At 39.8% G+C, this 17,416-nt stretch overlaps 1 protein-coding gene across 6 annotated transcripts in view; it reads left to right on the top strand.

Annotated features, from left to right (window-relative positions):
• The window catches only part of LOC111249245 (uncharacterized), a 31,682-nt gene extending 31,121 nt beyond the window's left edge, over positions 1-561 (top strand). For all 6 annotated transcript variants that reach the window (XR_015325603.1, XR_015325604.1, XM_086985967.1 and 3 more), the window contains one exon: positions 1-561. The gene's annotated coding sequence lies outside the window, so the exon portion shown is untranslated.
• Positions 562-17,416: the final 16,855 nt, after the last annotated feature.

Raw genomic sequence — 17,416 nt, 5'->3', positions numbered from 1 at the left:
GGCTTTCCTAGCGATTGCGATTTTTCAATGGTCATTTTTTCTTCACTGTCGCGTAGCAAGTCTTTTCTTCGTCATCTCGTTGTGTTTTTTTCCTGTTTCTTCTCCCGTTTAAATGATCAAACGATCCCAAATTCATGACACGTATGACGCAGGTGTTTGGTCCAGTGCCTTCACTTAGATCCGTCTATTCGAGCCCAGCTATTCTTTGTGCTTCATACGGCTGTAAATGTCATCGGTGATGGAACAATTCAGCTAAAAAAAAAAACCTGCTGAGCCTCGCTATTGCAAAAATATACATACGTAAACAGGAATTGTCGTTTCCACTAGCGGAAACGGTGTGGAATGAAGAACTGCATCCACCCGCCTGAAGCCTATGCCGGTGTTCTCTGTCGTGTTGCAGCTGCCTGCCTTACCTACCAACAGAATACGTAGATTACGCTAGCTAAAGAGCTCGTATAGTCTACCAGGTTAATATCGACTATATCTTCCATGAAAAAACCCCAAAAGTCAGAATAACTCTATGACAATTATAACAATAAAGCAGAGATATAAGTGCGTAGATTTTTATGCTCAATTTGTAATTTGTTCAGGTTGATGTTGCAGCTACCAGTAGAAAGGGAAATTTACAGAACTAATACGAACCCTACAGAAACAAAAGGTATGACGGCCGTTCAAAGCGTTCATTATTAGTGCGTGTGTGTGATGTGTGTGTGTGTGTTCGAAAAAATAACGTAAAGCCAAAAACAAGACAAAGAAGAGACAACACGACAATAAACTACATAAGAGTTACTTCCGAAACGGATAAAATCCTCAACTTCCCTCTTGATATGGATATTTCAGAAGCAACACATATCACATATATTACATCTGCGTATTATATATTACTATAGCTGCGCATGATTTGAATGCAGGAAAATTCGAACATGTATTTCTCAAATGAACTGCAGACAAAAGTTGTATGATACTATACACAATCAGTACGAGTCACAGCCTGCTATGCTTTCCTCGCCTGGGTCACCGTGTTAAAAATTGTCGATATCACTAGCATACAGACATATAGAAAGATTTGAAAGCAGTCTTTCTGAACAATAATAGAGTCTTGTGATCTACAAGGGGCAATCTATTGTTTTTTGATGTCAGGGAGCGGAAACAATTCAATTGCCATGTATTGGAAATTAGAGGCCAAGGCTCGAACAGGCCAAGGAAACGGCACATCGCTTCTTTTAAGCTGTTACTAATAAACATCCCCAAAACCTTATAGCCATTGACAGAACGAAATACGTCATTACATTATTTGCAAGGTGTGCCTGAATATAAAACGGGCGGTCTCTACAAAGATTTGTCTGCACTTGAGCTAAGATCGCCAAAGTATCACTGACGCCCTTATCGCTGTTGGTGCCGGATACCGGAATTCACAAGCAAAATATTTCCAATTGTTCATTATTTTTATGACTTTTTATACTGCACTTTGCGTAAATATGTATAGAAGAGCATCTACGGACGTAGCCCGAACAATAATTTATCATTCTGAGCAAAGAATGCGTTCGCGAAGGGTGCAATTAAGACGCGACATAATATTTGTTTGACATATGGAAAGAGAGAAATGAAGGGCTTTGAGAAAGCATGTGGTAGATGAATGACGTTGCCCACAAAACTTGTCCTACCTTTGCCAAGGATTGGTCCAGCCGTTGCTGTTTCAGCCAGTACGTTTTCTTCCCTTGTGTAAATCACCTCGTCGGAATAATGCGATACCTCAACGCCTCCGTTCACCACTACAAATAAGAGGGTGTCAACATACTTTGAGTCCCTATCGCGCAATCTCTAGTCGAAACAATGTTTCCTCGTCCTTGTTCTAGGCAGACAAAATCAGGGAGACAACTTGTCAAATAAGGCAACTGGGCAGCTTAGCACAGGCAATAGCCGAAATAAAACAACGAATGTCGAAAGATAATACAGAAGGCACCTAGTGTAAGACAGCCCGCTGAAGGCTTAGCTGAAGTCTATATAGTTAATTAACACATAGATTGCCCCTATTGATATAGTAGGTTACGGCTCGTATGGCGTCTGATATAAATCAACCGTGCTAATAATGATGGTTTCTTTTGATAATTTTGTTAAACAACTTCCATTTTTCTTAATTGAAATCAGATGACTCTTTTAGTATACTTATGCCTGGCACATTTCTCCACTCAGTCTGCAGATTTGAATCTGTTCAATGGTACGATTTGATCGGAAAACAAAACCCAGAAAACGTAAACGTTATTAAAAGACGATACCTATAGATCCGGTTTGGAATGTCAGTCGCGTATTTGCATCTAATTCATGTTATTAACTTTCCTATTTCTCAGTTCACTACATACTGAAAAGTCTGCATTCAGAATAGGTAACTTATAGACCTGCATTATGAAGCTCTAAGAGAAAGCCACAAAGTATTCATTAAAGTTTTCTTTCACAAAACCCACAAAGTGTAAATATATGTTCATGATTCGTTCTAGGAATATTACGTCTGGCGTTTAGGTTGAAATTAGCTGGCTCTACATGGTGAATCTTTTGAAGCATTGGCGCAAGTAGTAAGAGTGGAGAATCATCGTAAAAAGTACATTTCGAACCTGTCTGTCTATCGGGGTTAGCGGGAAGCATTTAGATATGTCGTTTGAATTTAGCCTAAATACGATTTACGCACTGGATCGCGTACTTATCATCAATTCACGTATAGTATAAGCACTGGCCGAAAGAGATGAGCGGCCTTTAGCCGGACTTATTGGTACTACCGGAAGTGATGTTGTCTACACCGTAAGTAAACTTTGCTATCTATTGTCGTTTATAGTGAACCACCTACATATTGGAGTGAGAATAGTCCCAGTCGGTACCATCGACAGTAATCTTTTTCAGTGGTTGTCTATGATATCTCTCTTGTTTCTTTCTTTTCAGATCACTTTTTTGCCTGTATACGACTGATAAAAACGTGCACTTTGCTTAATTAGCCGTGATTGCACGTAAATAATATGTCAGCCGCCAAGACAGACCTTAAGTTCATGTTCAATTAACTATAACTGGTTATATATATATATAACCATGTGTTGTTGGCTGTATTGTTATTAATTCCGACCTGGACGCTATGTGATTTAACAATTGTCCCCTTTTTCATGACCTAACACATAGCGAACAGATAAGAATAAATCGGCCCATAGTTTTGTCCAATCGATCAGCAGAAGACAGTGTCAGCTAATGGTGATTCCTTGCTCAAAGTGAACAGATACAATAAAGAAAAGCGTACCATTTTATACACAGAAATTGAATGCTTCATCGAGATATTAACATCGCGCACAATTTCTATGACAAGCTAAGAGAAACTTCGAAGCCTCATGTCAATAAAGCTATGCCTCAGTTTTCTGGATGAGGTAATCCGAGATTTGGTTATAAAGAAATATCCAAGAATGTTTTGCAAAGCCAATTTTCCTCTAGCAGAAACAGAGCCATATATGGTTGAAGGAGATTCGGTCATATATGTTTTGCTCGCTAGAACCCAGATCTTTATGACAAGTCTATGTCTGAGGGTGCCTAGAGTGCTCACAACAGTTCGATGTATAGAGAGAATACTTCGCTGGTAATTCGTACAACTTAATGATGAAGATTCTCAACTGCTCGTTAGTCAGGTACGTAGTGACGAAATATGTTAGTTGTCCGATAGGGTGTTTTGGATCCTTATGCGTTTTGAGGCACTTGGATGGTCGATAATTTTATGACTGGCATTCACTTTTAACGGATCCGTATTCCCTTTGCCTAATTAGAAGATTGGCGAACATTCACAAACTTGATGCACGTATATTTAGACACGCCGAGACATCAACTGGCTTCAACAGGTCACCAGAATTTTTTTAGTTGTAGCAAGATCTATAAGACTGAGCGTAACTCGGTTACCCCTGATAATGCCTATGTTTGATGTTTTTACACAGCATGATAATAACATGCATTTAGTAAACGCTTACTGAAAAAGAGAACTAAGCTATAGAAGATTGTCATACTCTGTGCTATGTTTTGCATATATTTTACAATTCAGTAGCTTGTTTTTTCGGCTCAATATATTTATTACGCTGCCCAATTCCCTCTTTTCGGATTCTAAACGATAAAATATGTCTAGTAAGAGTCGTCTTATTTATACAACAGAGACGACAATGTGTGTAGCGATGCACACAGGTACGTTCCTGAGCATAATGAGTAGGCCTTAAAATTTCCTAGTTTATCGGTCACGCTGTTCTACTTTGGGCTAGGGATGTGTAGGGAGGTGCGTGCGGTGGAGCCGATTTATTTCAGAAGCATCGTACGCCAAAGCATGGGATGACAGGGGACAGAGAGAGATACGTCAAACCTTAAACTGGGAGCGCGTACATGACCTAGCATTTCCTAATCGCCGAACACTGTCCAAGAATCATGATTAATGAAAGCGTTGCAAGAAGAACAACCGACAGACGTTGGTTTTATGACGTAATCGATAGTTATAGTATATATTATAACTTCTATTACGAGATAAAGCGATAGATTAGACGCTAGTAAAGTGAACGAAGCACGTTCGAAGTGACTTCAGCTGCTGTACAGTTATGATCCAAGGAGTTTGTCCTGATCCTGAGGTGGAGCTGTACTTACGCCAACTCCTGAATAGGTTCTCTATGTATTTTTATTTGTTGAGGATTGTTTCGAGTATTGCGTTTAGTCCGGCTATGCTTGATCCATCCGTTGGTGTTTTTCATCTCCTGTGCAAAGAGTCTGTATTTGAGTGCCCTCCATCACAAACCGTGTTGATGGGTCGATTCACCCTCGTCAAACGTTACGCAACGACTCAGTTATTCCGGTCACTCCTGTTTGTGCCTTTCACTATCGTTTAGCTCTAGAAGTAGAACGTTTCTTTTCGTCTGTCGACGTTTCGTATGCGATAATGTTGTTCTCTCAATTTGCCATTTCTGCACGTTCCTATTACGTTCTAATTCTTTGATATAGTTGTGGTAGCGGGTCAGCGAGGTAAAAATTTTATTAAAATATTGTGATTGCTTGGTGATTATCCTGCGTGCATCGTCTCAGCTTTTTTTCGTTAATAGAACGAGCTCGAGCGACCCTTTACTCTTCTTTAGTTTCATCCTGTCGCCCGTAGAATCGCATCTTTTATGCTTACGTAGGTTCCGAAGACCGTACGATCGTTTACCTAATTATCTTCTGTCGCCTTTTCGATGTTATCTGTTCGTTTTGTTTTTTTTATGATTTGTTATGGCTCTGTGAAGCATTACGTGATAGGGTTGTGATCTGAACCTTTTCATATGCCCCTGGTGTCGTCTGCTAGGATCTTCTCCATGTATATCAACACAGAGATCCAAATGCCGCCCATAGCCATTTTGGTAGTCGCGACTACCCTACCCATTCCTCTAAGTTTAATTGGGGGTTGCTTGGATATCAGTTTCGCCCAGCCACGCCAGCTAGATCGGGTCTTCGGTTCGAACGCTTTCACTAGTACTCGTCTAAGATTCGGAAACATTTGCCACTCTACTGGGAAAGTTTCACTAGCTAGTATAACGATTGAACATTGGCTCATTTGAACCTACGTTTATAGCAACTATTTATATTTAGAGCGGTAACACATATCACCGCGCGTTTACTAATGCCATTTCCATTTTCTAGTGTCACGGTAGTCGATTTGTGCGCCACCTTCTATAACAGTTACCTAGCCACGCTTCTACATGGAACATAAATAACTATTATTCTAGCGGTACCACAATTTATGTGTTGGGGGGTCATTGATTATTTGATTGGCTTCGTGATGTGGGTCGCTACCTCAGCAGTTGTTTTGCGAGTCGAACGCTAACATGCATTAGACGGAATAGCCACAACCGAACTTAGTGTCACCTCGCCCTTATAACTGAGATGTAATAACAATAGTGGAACTCAACACTTCGTATTAACTTACTCTAGAGATAGTGTACGATTGGAACGTGCCGATATCTTGTTGAGATAGTAATAATTTCTATGCTTCGGTGCCTCTCTGTGTTGTCTTTGTTTAGAAGAGGTAAGCGTCTTGCTAGATAGTTTGGCATTAATTAATTAGCATGACAAAACGGTCGGTCTTCTAGAATAATCTTACTCGTCCGATACGCGTTAGAGAATAGGACGCGACTCTATACCTTTTAGAATATATTTGATATGAGCCGACGCAAGCACTTATCTTGTTTTATGTTTCGCCTAGTAAATTGACTTGCCACGGCCATCTGCGCATAATTAGAGAAAACTTTCTATCGCTTGTATATCCAACTAAGCGTGCATGCTTTGCTTAGTCTCAGAGATATAGGGAATAAGACTTCATTGTACAAGATTTTACATGAAGAAAATCATTGTCGACAGTGCTGGCAGTCAAGACTTGCTGGTATAAGTCCGTTGTTCTGCCAGCAGGCAGGTTTGCTGTAAACCCAAAGAGCAGTGCAGCTCGGAGATATGAACAGCTAAGCAATACGTACCGCCTGAAAGCGCCTAAAGAACAAGGTGTGCCAACAAAGGTCAAGGTTAGTCCTGCTAATAAAAGGGAAAATGTTAGTGAAAAAGAAATTATACTTGTCCAAAGTCACAACTGTCTCTTACGATGAAAGAGGATAAAGGTCGACCAATGGCGTCTTTATGTTCAGGCGTTGTCATGTTCTAACAGGTTTGAAATAGATAGGGTTTATTGGAAAGTTTTTCCGGTGATCAACCTGACATAGCGGAAAAAAATAACAGATGTAGCCAAAAAGCTGATCGAAGAGGCCTGCCAAGTTTGGCCCTGAAAGTTATCAGGACAGTTGGTCGTATTACAATTTTAGAATACTGGGTTGCAATAAGGCACACTAGAAAAGCAAGAAGTTTGAAGTAAACAAAGCATTTTACGACAAAGGTGCCACGCAATCGGTGGTTCAAAACCCTGCCCACGATGCTGAGGTGCTTCTGGGCTGAATGAGCTTGATGCAAGGAAACCACATATCGAAGAGGCCGTACGAATCTAGCAGTAATAGAATAAGCCCACTACTGGCAGAGGCACTGGGAAACTACCACATAGCAAAAAGTTCCGTCGATACTCCGGTATTGTGTCAAGTACAGAATCGAACAGGCTCTGTGGCACCTAAATGTAACAAACACAGAGCGCATAGGTGAATGAATATTTTTGTGGATGTTAGAACTGTCGCTGCATCGCTATTCAAGCAGCAGAAAAAACATTCTGCGGATTTGGTCGCTCGCAATTCCCACTGAAATTGATACGATCGTTATATATAAAAAAAAACAACTATTTCTTTGGTTGCTATAAAGAATTGCTGAATATATATATATATATATATATATATATATACGTTATTAAGACAAACATCAAACTCTAAGCTTTGACAGCATTCAACGCTCTGGAGAGTGAACTATACTTGCAGAAGTTAATATACTGACAGCTCTAGCATTTAAAAATGATCCAAACAAAGCCGTTAGATGAATCTGAAACTTATTTCTATCGCATCTAACGGTCCAAGCACATGCAGACTTTCCGATCTGTTCCAGAATAGGTAATACGTTGTTGACTCGCAAACGCCTCACGACAAAAAAAAGCTATAAGTTAATTCAGTAACTTGCCTTACGTACAAGACGCACACAGAAGAAGAAGAAACCCAGTTTCCCAGATAAAGGTAAGTAATCCACGAATTGTACAACTCTGTTTTGCTCCTTAGAATTAGACAAGAATCTTCAATAACGTAATGTTTAACAGTTAAAAGCGCTCAGTCCTCAAATGATAACTCTTTAGCATAGAGATTAAACTGTACCATTAATTAAGCAGATCTGCTCTAAGAGTGCAGACTCACGTAATTGTATTGTAATTGGCCAATGAATACGTTAACATGACGGGTCCCTCTATGGCACAGAAGCTATATTTTGTCTAAACCGCTCTTAGCAATCATATTTCGAAGTGAAATTCACAGAGCATCGCTCGAAGTAAGAATTAAAGCATTTTGAATATGTTTTTTTTTCTTCTCTTTTCTTCTTTTTTTCTGGTGACCTGTTGAAGCCAGTTGATGTCTCGGCGTGTCTAAATATACGTGCATCAAGTTTGTGAATGTTCGCCAATCTTCTAATTAGGCAAAGGGAATACGGATCCGTTAAAAGTGAATGCCAGTCATAAAATTATCGACCATCCAAGTGCCTCAAAACGCATAAGGATCCAAAACACCCTATCGGACAACTAACATATTTCGTCACTACGTACCTGACTAACGAGCAGTTGAGAATCTTCATCATTAAGTTGTACGAATTACCAGCGAAGTATTCTCTCTATACATCGAACTGTTGTGAGCACTCTAGGCACCCTCAGACATAGACTTGTCATAAAGATCTGGGTTCTAGCGAGCAAAACATATATGACCGAATCTCCTTCAACCATATATGGCTCTGTTTCTGCTAGAGGAAAATTGGCTTTGCAAAACATTCTTGGATATTTCTTTATAACCAAATCTCGGATTACCTCATCCAGAAAACTGAGGCATAGCTTTATTGACATGAGGCTTCGAAGTTTCTCTTAGCTTGTCATAGAAATTGTGCGCGATGTTAATATCTCGATGAAGCATTCAATTTCTGTGTATAAAATGGTACGCTTTTCTTTATTGTATCTGTTCACTTTGAGCAAGGAATCACCATTAGCTGACACTGTCTTCTGCTGATCGATTGGACAAAACTATGGGCCGATTTATTCTTATCTGTTCGCTATGTGTTAGGTCATGAAAAAGGGGACAATTGTTAAATCACATAGCGTCCAGGTCGGAATTAATAACAATACAGCCAACAACACATGGTTATATATATATATATAACCAGTTATAGTTAATTGAACATGAACTTAAGGTCTGTCTTGGCGGCTGACATATTATTTACGTGCAATCACGGCTAATTAAGCAAAGTGCACGTTTTTATCAGTCGTATACAGGCAAAAAAGTGATCTGAAAAGAAAGAAACAAGAGAGATATCATAGACAACCACTGAAAAAGATTACTGTCGATGGTACCGACTGGGACTATTCTCACTCCAATATGTAGGTGGTTCACTATAAACGACAATAGATAGCAAAGTTTACTTACGGTGTAGACAACATCACTTCCGGTAGTACCAATAAGTCCGGCTAAAGGCCGCTCATCTCTTTCGGCCAGTGCTTATACTATACGTGAATTGATGATAAGTACGCGATCCAGTGCGTAAATCGTATTTAGGCTAAATTCAAACGACATATCTAAATGCTTCCCGCTAACCCCGATAGACAGACAGGTTCGAAATGTACTTTTTACGATGATTCTCCACTCTTACTACTTGCGCCAATGCTTCAAAAGATTCACCATGTAGAGCCAGCTAATTTCAACCTAAACGCCAGACGTAATATTCCTAGAACGAATCATGAACATATATTTACACTTTGTGGGTTTTGTGAAAGAAAACTTTAATGAATACTTTGTGGCTTTCTCTTAGAGCTTCATAATGCAGGTCTATAAGTTACCTATTCTGAATGCAGACTTTTCAGTATGTAGTGAACTGAGAAATAGGAAAGTTAATAACATGAATTAGATGCAAATACGCGACTGACATTCCAAACCGGATCTATAGGTATCGTCTTTTAATAACGTTTACGTTTTCTGGGTTTTGTTTTCCGATCAAATCGTACCATTGAACAGATTCAAATCTGCAGACTGAGTGGAGAAATGTGCCAGGCATAAGTATACTAAAAGAGTCATCTGATTTCAATTAAGAAAAATGGAAGTTGTTTAACAAAATTATCAAAAGAAACCATCATTATTAGCACGGTTGATTTATATCAGACGCCATACGAGCCGTAACCTACTATATCAATAGGGGCAATCTATGTGTTAATTAACTATATAGACTTCAGCTAAGCCTTCAGCGGGCTGTCTTACACTAGGTGCCTTCTGTATTATCTTTCGACATTCGTTGTTTTATTTCGGCTATTGCCTGTGCTAAGCTGCCCAGTTGCCTTATTTGACAAGTTGTCTCCCTGATTTTGTCTGCCTAGAACAAGGACGAGGAAACATTGTTTCGACTAGAGATTGCGCGATAGGGACTCAAAGTATGTTGACACCCTCTTATTTGTAGTGGTGAACGGAGGCGTTGAGGTATCGCATTATTCCGACGAGGTGATTTACACAAGGGAAGAAAACGTACTGGCTGAAACAGCAACGGCTGGACCAATCCTTGGCAAAGGTAGGACAAGTTTTGTGGGCAACGTCATTCATCTACCACATGCTTTCTCAAAGCCCTTCATTTCTCTCTTTCCATATGTCAAACAAATATTATGTCGCGTCTTAATTGCACCCTTCGCGAACGCATTCTTTGCTCAGAATGATAAATTATTGTTCGGGCTACGTCCGTAGATGCTCTTCTATACATATTTACGCAAAGTGCAGTATAAAAAGTCATAAAAATAATGAACAATTGGAAATATTTTGCTTGTGAATTCCGGTATCCGGCACCAACAGCGATAAGGGCGTCAGTGATACTTTGGCGATCTTAGCTCAAGTGCAGACAAATCTTTGTAGAGACCGCCCGTTTTATATTCAGGCACACCTTGCAAATAATGTAATGACGTATTTCGTTCTGTCAATGGCTATAAGGTTTTGGGGATGTTTATTAGTAACAGCTTAAAAGAAGCGATGTGCCGTTTCCTTGGCCTGTTCGAGCCTTGGCCTCTAATTTCCAATACATGGCAATTGAATTGTTTCCGCTCCCTGACATCAAAAAACAATAGATTGCCCCTTGTAGATCACAAGACTCTATTATTGTTCAGAAAGACTGCTTTCAAATCTTTCTATATGTCTGTATGCTAGTGATATCGACAATTTTTAACACGGTGACCCAGGCGAGGAAAGCATAGCAGGCTGTGACTCGTACTGATTGTGTATAGTATCATACAACTTTTGTCTGCAGTTCATTTGAGAAATACATGTTCGAATTTTCCTGCATTCAAATCATGCGCAGCTATAGTAATATATAATACGCAGATGTAATATATGTGATATGTGTTGCTTCTGAAATATCCATATCAAGAGGGAAGTTGAGGATTTTATCCGTTTCGGAAGTAACTCTTATGTAGTTTATTGTCGTGTTGTCTCTTCTTTGTCTTGTTTTTGGCTTTACGTTATTTTTTCGAACACACACACACACATCACACACACGCACTAATAATGAACGCTTTGAACGGCCGTCATACCTTTTGTTTCTGTAGGGTTCGTATTAGTTCTGTAAATTTCCCTTTCTACTGGTAGCTGCAACATCAACCTGAACAAATTACAAATTGAGCATAAAAATCTACGCACTTATATCTCTGCTTTATTGTTATAATTGTCATAGAGTTATTCTGACTTTTGGGGTTTTTTCATGGAAGATATAGTCGATATTAACCTGGTAGACTATACGAGCTCTTTAGCTAGCGTAATCTACGTATTCTGTTGGTAGGTAAGGCAGGCAGCTGCAACACGACAGAGAACACCGGCATAGGCTTCAGGCGGGTGGATGCAGTTCTTCATTCCACACCGTTTCCGCTAGTGGAAACGACAATTCCTGTTTACGTATGTATATTTTTGCAATAGCGAGGCTCAGCAGGTTTTTTTTTTTAGCTGAATTGTTCCATCACCGATGACATTTACAGCCGTATGAAGCACAAAGAATAGCTGGGCTCGAATAGACGGATCTAAGTGAAGGCACTGGACCAAACACCTGCGTCATACGTGTCATGAATTTGGGATCGTTTGATCATTTAAACGGGAGAAGAAACAGGAAAAAAACACAACGAGATGACGAAGAAAAGACTTGCTACGCGACAGTGAAGAAAAAATGACCATTGAAAAATCGCAATCGCTAGGAAAGCCTGGCGCAAGTAGTAAGAGTGGAGAATCATCGTAAAAAGTACATTTCGAACCTGTCTGTCTATCGGGGTTAGCGGGAAGCATTTAGATATGTCGTTTGAATTTAGCCTAAATACGATTTACGCACTGGATCGCGTACTTATCATCAATTCACGTATAGTATAAGCACTGGCCGAAAGAGATGAGCGGCCTTTAGCCGGACTTATTGGTACTACCGGAAGTGATGTTGTCTACACCGTAAGTAAACTTTGCTATCTATTGTCGTTTATAGTGAACCACCTACATATTGGAGTGAGAATAGTCCCAGTCGGTACCATCGACAGTAATCTTTTTCAGTGGTTGTCTATGATATCTCTCTTGTTTCTTTCTTTTCAGATCACTTTTTTGCCTGTATACGACTGATAAAAACGTGCACTTTGCTTAATTAGCCGTGATTGCACGTAAATAATATGTCAGCCGCCAAGACAGACCTTAAGTTCATGTTCAATTAACTATAACTGGTTATATATATATATAACCATGTGTTGTTGGCTGTATTGTTATTAATTCCGACCTGGACGCTATGTGATTTAACAATTGTCCCCTTTTTCATGACCTAACACATAGCGAACAGATAAGAATAAATCGGCCCATAGTTTTGTCCAATCGATCAGCAGAAGACAGTGTCAGCTAATGGTGATTCCTTGCTCAAAGTGAACAGATACAATAAAGAAAAGCGTACCATTTTATACACAGAAATTGAATGCTTCATCGAGATATTAACATCGCGCACAATTTCTATGACAAGCTAAGAGAAACTTCGAAGCCTCATGTCAATAAAGCTATGCCTCAGTTTTCTGGATGAGGTAATCCGAGATTTGGTTATAAAGAAATATCCAAGAATGTTTTGCAAAGCCAATTTTCCTCTAGCAGAAACAGAGCCATATATGGTTGAAGGAGATTCGGTCATATATGTTTTGCTCGCTAGAACCCAGATCTTTATGACAAGTCTATGTCTGAGGGTGCCTAGAGTGCTCACAACAGTTCGATGTATAGAGAGAATACTTCGCTGGTAATTCGTACAACTTAATGATGAAGATTCTCAACTGCTCGTTAGTCAGGTACGTAGTGACGAAATATGTTAGTTGTCCGATAGGGTGTTTTGGATCCTTATGCGTTTTGAGGCACTTGGATGGTCGATAATTTTATGACTGGCATTCACTTTTAACGGATCCGTATTCCCTTTGCCTAATTAGAAGATTGGCGAACATTCACAAACTTGATGCACGTATATTTAGACACGCCGAGACATCAACTGGCTTCAACAGGTCACCAGAAAAAAAGAAGAAAAGAGAAGAAAAAAAAACATATTCAAAATGCTTTAATTCTTACTTCGAGCGATGCTCTGTGAATTTCACTTCGAAATATGATTGCTAAGAGCGGTTTAGACAAAATATAGCTTCTGTGCCATAGAGGGACCCGTCATGTTAACGTATTCATTGGCCAATTACAATACAATTACGTGAGTCTGCACTCTTAGAGCAGATCTGCTTAATTAATGGTACAGTTTAATCTCTATGCTAAAGAGTTATCATTTGAGGACTGAGCGCTTTTAACTGTTAAACATTACGTTATTGAAGATTCTTGTCTAATTCTAAGGAGCAAAACAGAGTTGTACAATTCGTGGATTACTTACCTTTATCTGGGAAACTGGGTTTCTTCTTCTTCTGTGTGCGTCTTGTACGTAAGGCAAGTTACTGAATTAACTTATAGCTTTTTTTTGTCGTGAGGCGTTTGCGAGTCAACAACGTATTACCTATTCTGGAACAGATCGGAAAGTCTGCATGTGCTTGGACCGTTAGATGCGATAGAAATAAGTTTCAGATTCATCTAACGGCTTTGTTTGGATCATTTTTAAATGCTAGAGCTGTCAGTATATTAACTTCTGCAAGTATAGTTCACTCTCCAGAGCGTTGAATGCTGTCAAAGCTTAGAGTTTGATGTTTGTCTTAATAACGTATATATATATATATATATATATATATATATTCAGCAATTCTTTATAGCAACCAAAGAAATAGTTGTTTTTTTTTATATATAACGATCGTATCAATTTCAGTGGGAATTGCGAGCGACCAAATCCGCAGAATGTTTTTTCTGCTGCTTGAATAGCGATGCAGCGACAGTTCTAACATCCACAAAAATATTCATTCACCTATGCGCTCTGTGTTTGTTACATTTAGGTGCCACAGAGCCTGTTCGATTCTGTACTTGACACAATACCGGAGTATCGACGGAACTTTTTGCTATGTGGTAGTTTCCCAGTGCCTCTGCCAGTAGTGGGCTTATTCTATTACTGCTAGATTCGTACGGCCTCTTCGATATGTGGTTTCCTTGCATCAAGCTCATTCAGCCCAGAAGCACCTCAGCATCGTGGGCAGGGTTTTGAACCACCGATTGCGTGGCACCTTTGTCGTAAAATGCTTTGTTTACTTCAAACTTCTTGCTTTTCTAGTGTGCCTTATTGCAACCCAGTATTCTAAAATTGTAATACGACCAACTGTCCTGATAACTTTCAGGGCCAAACTTGGCAGGCCTCTTCGATCAGCTTTTTGGCTACATCTGTTATTTTTTTCCGCTATGTCAGGTTGATCACCGGAAAAACTTTCCAATAAACCCTATCTATTTCAAACCTGTTAGAACATGACAACGCCTGAACATAAAGACGCCATTGGTCGACCTTTATCCTCTTTCATCGTAAGAGACAGTTGTGACTTTGGACAAGTATAATTTCTTTTTCACTAACATTTTCCCTTTTATTAGCAGGACTAACCTTGACCTTTGTTGGCACACCTTGTTCTTTAGGCGCTTTCAGGCGGTACGTATTGCTTAGCTGTTCATATCTCCGAGCTGCACTGCTCTTTGGGTTTACAGCAAACCTGCCTGCTGGCAGAACAACGGACTTATACCAGCAAGTCTTGACTGCCAGCACTGTCGACAATGATTTTCTTCATGTAAAATCTTGTACAATGAAGTCTTATTCCCTATATCTCTGAGACTAAGCAAAGCATGCACGCTTAGTTGGATATACAAGCGATAGAAAGTTTTCTCTAATTATGCGCAGATGGCCGTGGCAAGTCAATTTACTAGGCGAAACATAAAACAAGATAAGTGCTTGCGTCGGCTCATATCAAATATATTCTAAAAGGTATAGAGTCGCGTCCTATTCTCTAACGCGTATCGGACGAGTAAGATTATTCTAGAAGACCGACCGTTTTGTCATGCTAATTAATTAATGCCAAACTATCTAGCAAGACGCTTACCTCTTCTAAACAAAGACAACACAGAGAGGCACCGAAGCATAGAAATTATTACTATCTCAACAAGATATCGGCACGTTCCAATCGTACACTATCTCTAGAGTAAGTTAATACGAAGTGTTGAGTTCCACTATTGTTATTACATCTCAGTTATAAGGGCGAGGTGACACTAAGTTCGGTTGTGGCTATTCCGTCTAATGCATGTTAGCGTTCGACTCGCAAAACAACTGCTGAGGTAGCGACCCACATCACGAAGCCAATCAAATAATCAATGACCCCCCAACACATAAATTGTGGTACCGCTAGAATAATAGTTATTTATGTTCCATGTAGAAGCGTGGCTAGGTAACTGTTATAGAAGGTGGCGCACAAATCGACTACCGTGACACTAGAAAATGGAAATGGCATTAGTAAACGCGCGGTGATATGTGTTACCGCTCTAAATATAAATAGTTGCTATAAACGTAGGTTCAAATGAGCCAATGTTCAATCGTTATACTAGCTAGTGAAACTTTCCCAGTAGAGTGGCAAATGTTTCCGAATCTTAGACGAGTACTAGTGAAAGCGTTCGAACCGAAGACCCGATCTAGCTGGCGTGGCTGGGCGAAACTGATATCCAAGCAACCCCCAATTAAACTTAGAGGAATGGGTAGGGTAGTCGCGACTACCAAAATGGCTATGGGCGGCATTTGGATCTCTGTGTTGATATACATGGAGAAGATCCTAGCAGACGACACCAGGGGCATATGAAAAGGTTCAGATCACAACCCTATCACGTAATGCTTCACAGAGCCATAACAAATCATAAAAAAAACAAAACGAACAGATAACATCGAAAAGGCGACAGAAGATAATTAGGTAAACGATCGTACGGTCTTTGGAACCTACGTAAGCATAAAAGATGCGATTCTACGGGCGACAGGATGAAACTAAAGAAGAGTAAAGGGTCGCTCGAGCTCGTTCTATTAACGAAAAAAAGCTGAGACGATGCACGCAGGATAATCACCAAGCAATCACAATATTTTAATAAAATTTTTACCTCGCTGACCCGCTACCACAACTATATCAAAGAATTAGAACGTAATAGGAACGTGCAGAAATGGCAAATTGAGAGAACAACATTATCGCATACGAAACGTCGACAGACGAAAAGAAACGTTCTACTTCTAGAGCTAAACGATAGTGAAAGGCACAAACAGGAGTGACCGGAATAACTGAGTCGTTGCGTAACGTTTGACGAGGGTGAATCGACCCATCAACACGGTTTGTGATGGAGGGCACTCAAATACAGACTCTTTGCACAGGAGATGAAAAACACCAACGGATGGATCAAGCATAGCCGGACTAAACGCAATACTCGAAACAATCCTCAACAAATAAAAATACATAGAGAACCTATTCAGGAGTTGGCGTAAGTACAGCTCCACCTCAGGATCAGGACAAACTCCTTGGATCATAACTGTACAGCAGCTGAAGTCACTTCGAACGTGCTTCGTTCACTTTACTAGCGTCTAATCTATCGCTTTATCTCGTAATAGAAGTTATAATATATACTATAACTATCGATTACGTCATAAAACCAACGTCTGTCGGTTGTTCTTCTTGCAACGCTTTCATTAATCATGATTCTTGGACAGTGTTCGGCGATTAGGAAATGCTAGGTCATGTACGCGCTCCCAGTTTAAGGTTTGACGTATCTCTCTCTGTCCCCTGTCATCCCATGCTTTGGCGTACGATGCTTCTGAAATAAATCGGCTCCACCGCACGCACCTCCCTACACATCCCTAGCCCAAAGTAGAACAGCGTGACCGATAAACTAGGAAATTTTAAGGCCTACTCATTATGCTCAGGAACGTACCTGTGTGCATCGCTACACACATTGTCGTCTCTGTTGTATAAATAAGACGACTCTTACTAGACATATTTTATCGTTTAGAATCCGAAAAGAGGGAATTGGGCAGCGTAATAAATATATTGAGCCGAAAAAACAAGCTACTGAATTGTAAAATATATGCAAAACATAGCACAGAGTATGACAATCTTCTATAGCTTAGTTCTCTTTTTCAGTAAGCGTTTACTAAATGCATGTTATTATCATGCTGTGTAAAAACATCAAACATAGGCATTATCAGGGGTAACCGAGTTACGCTCAGTCTTATAGATCTTGCTACAACTAAAAAAATTAAGTATATATGATACAGGTGCGGA

The sequence above is a fragment of the Varroa destructor genome, unplaced genomic scaffold (assembly GCF_002443255.2).
Source record: "Varroa destructor unplaced genomic scaffold, Vdes_3.0 BEIS01000004.1, whole genome shotgun sequence".
Taxonomy (NCBI): domain Eukaryota; kingdom Metazoa; phylum Arthropoda; class Arachnida; order Mesostigmata; family Varroidae; genus Varroa; species Varroa destructor.
Note: the sequence above shows the minus strand (reverse complement) of the source record. Positions and strands in the feature narration are given on the sequence as shown.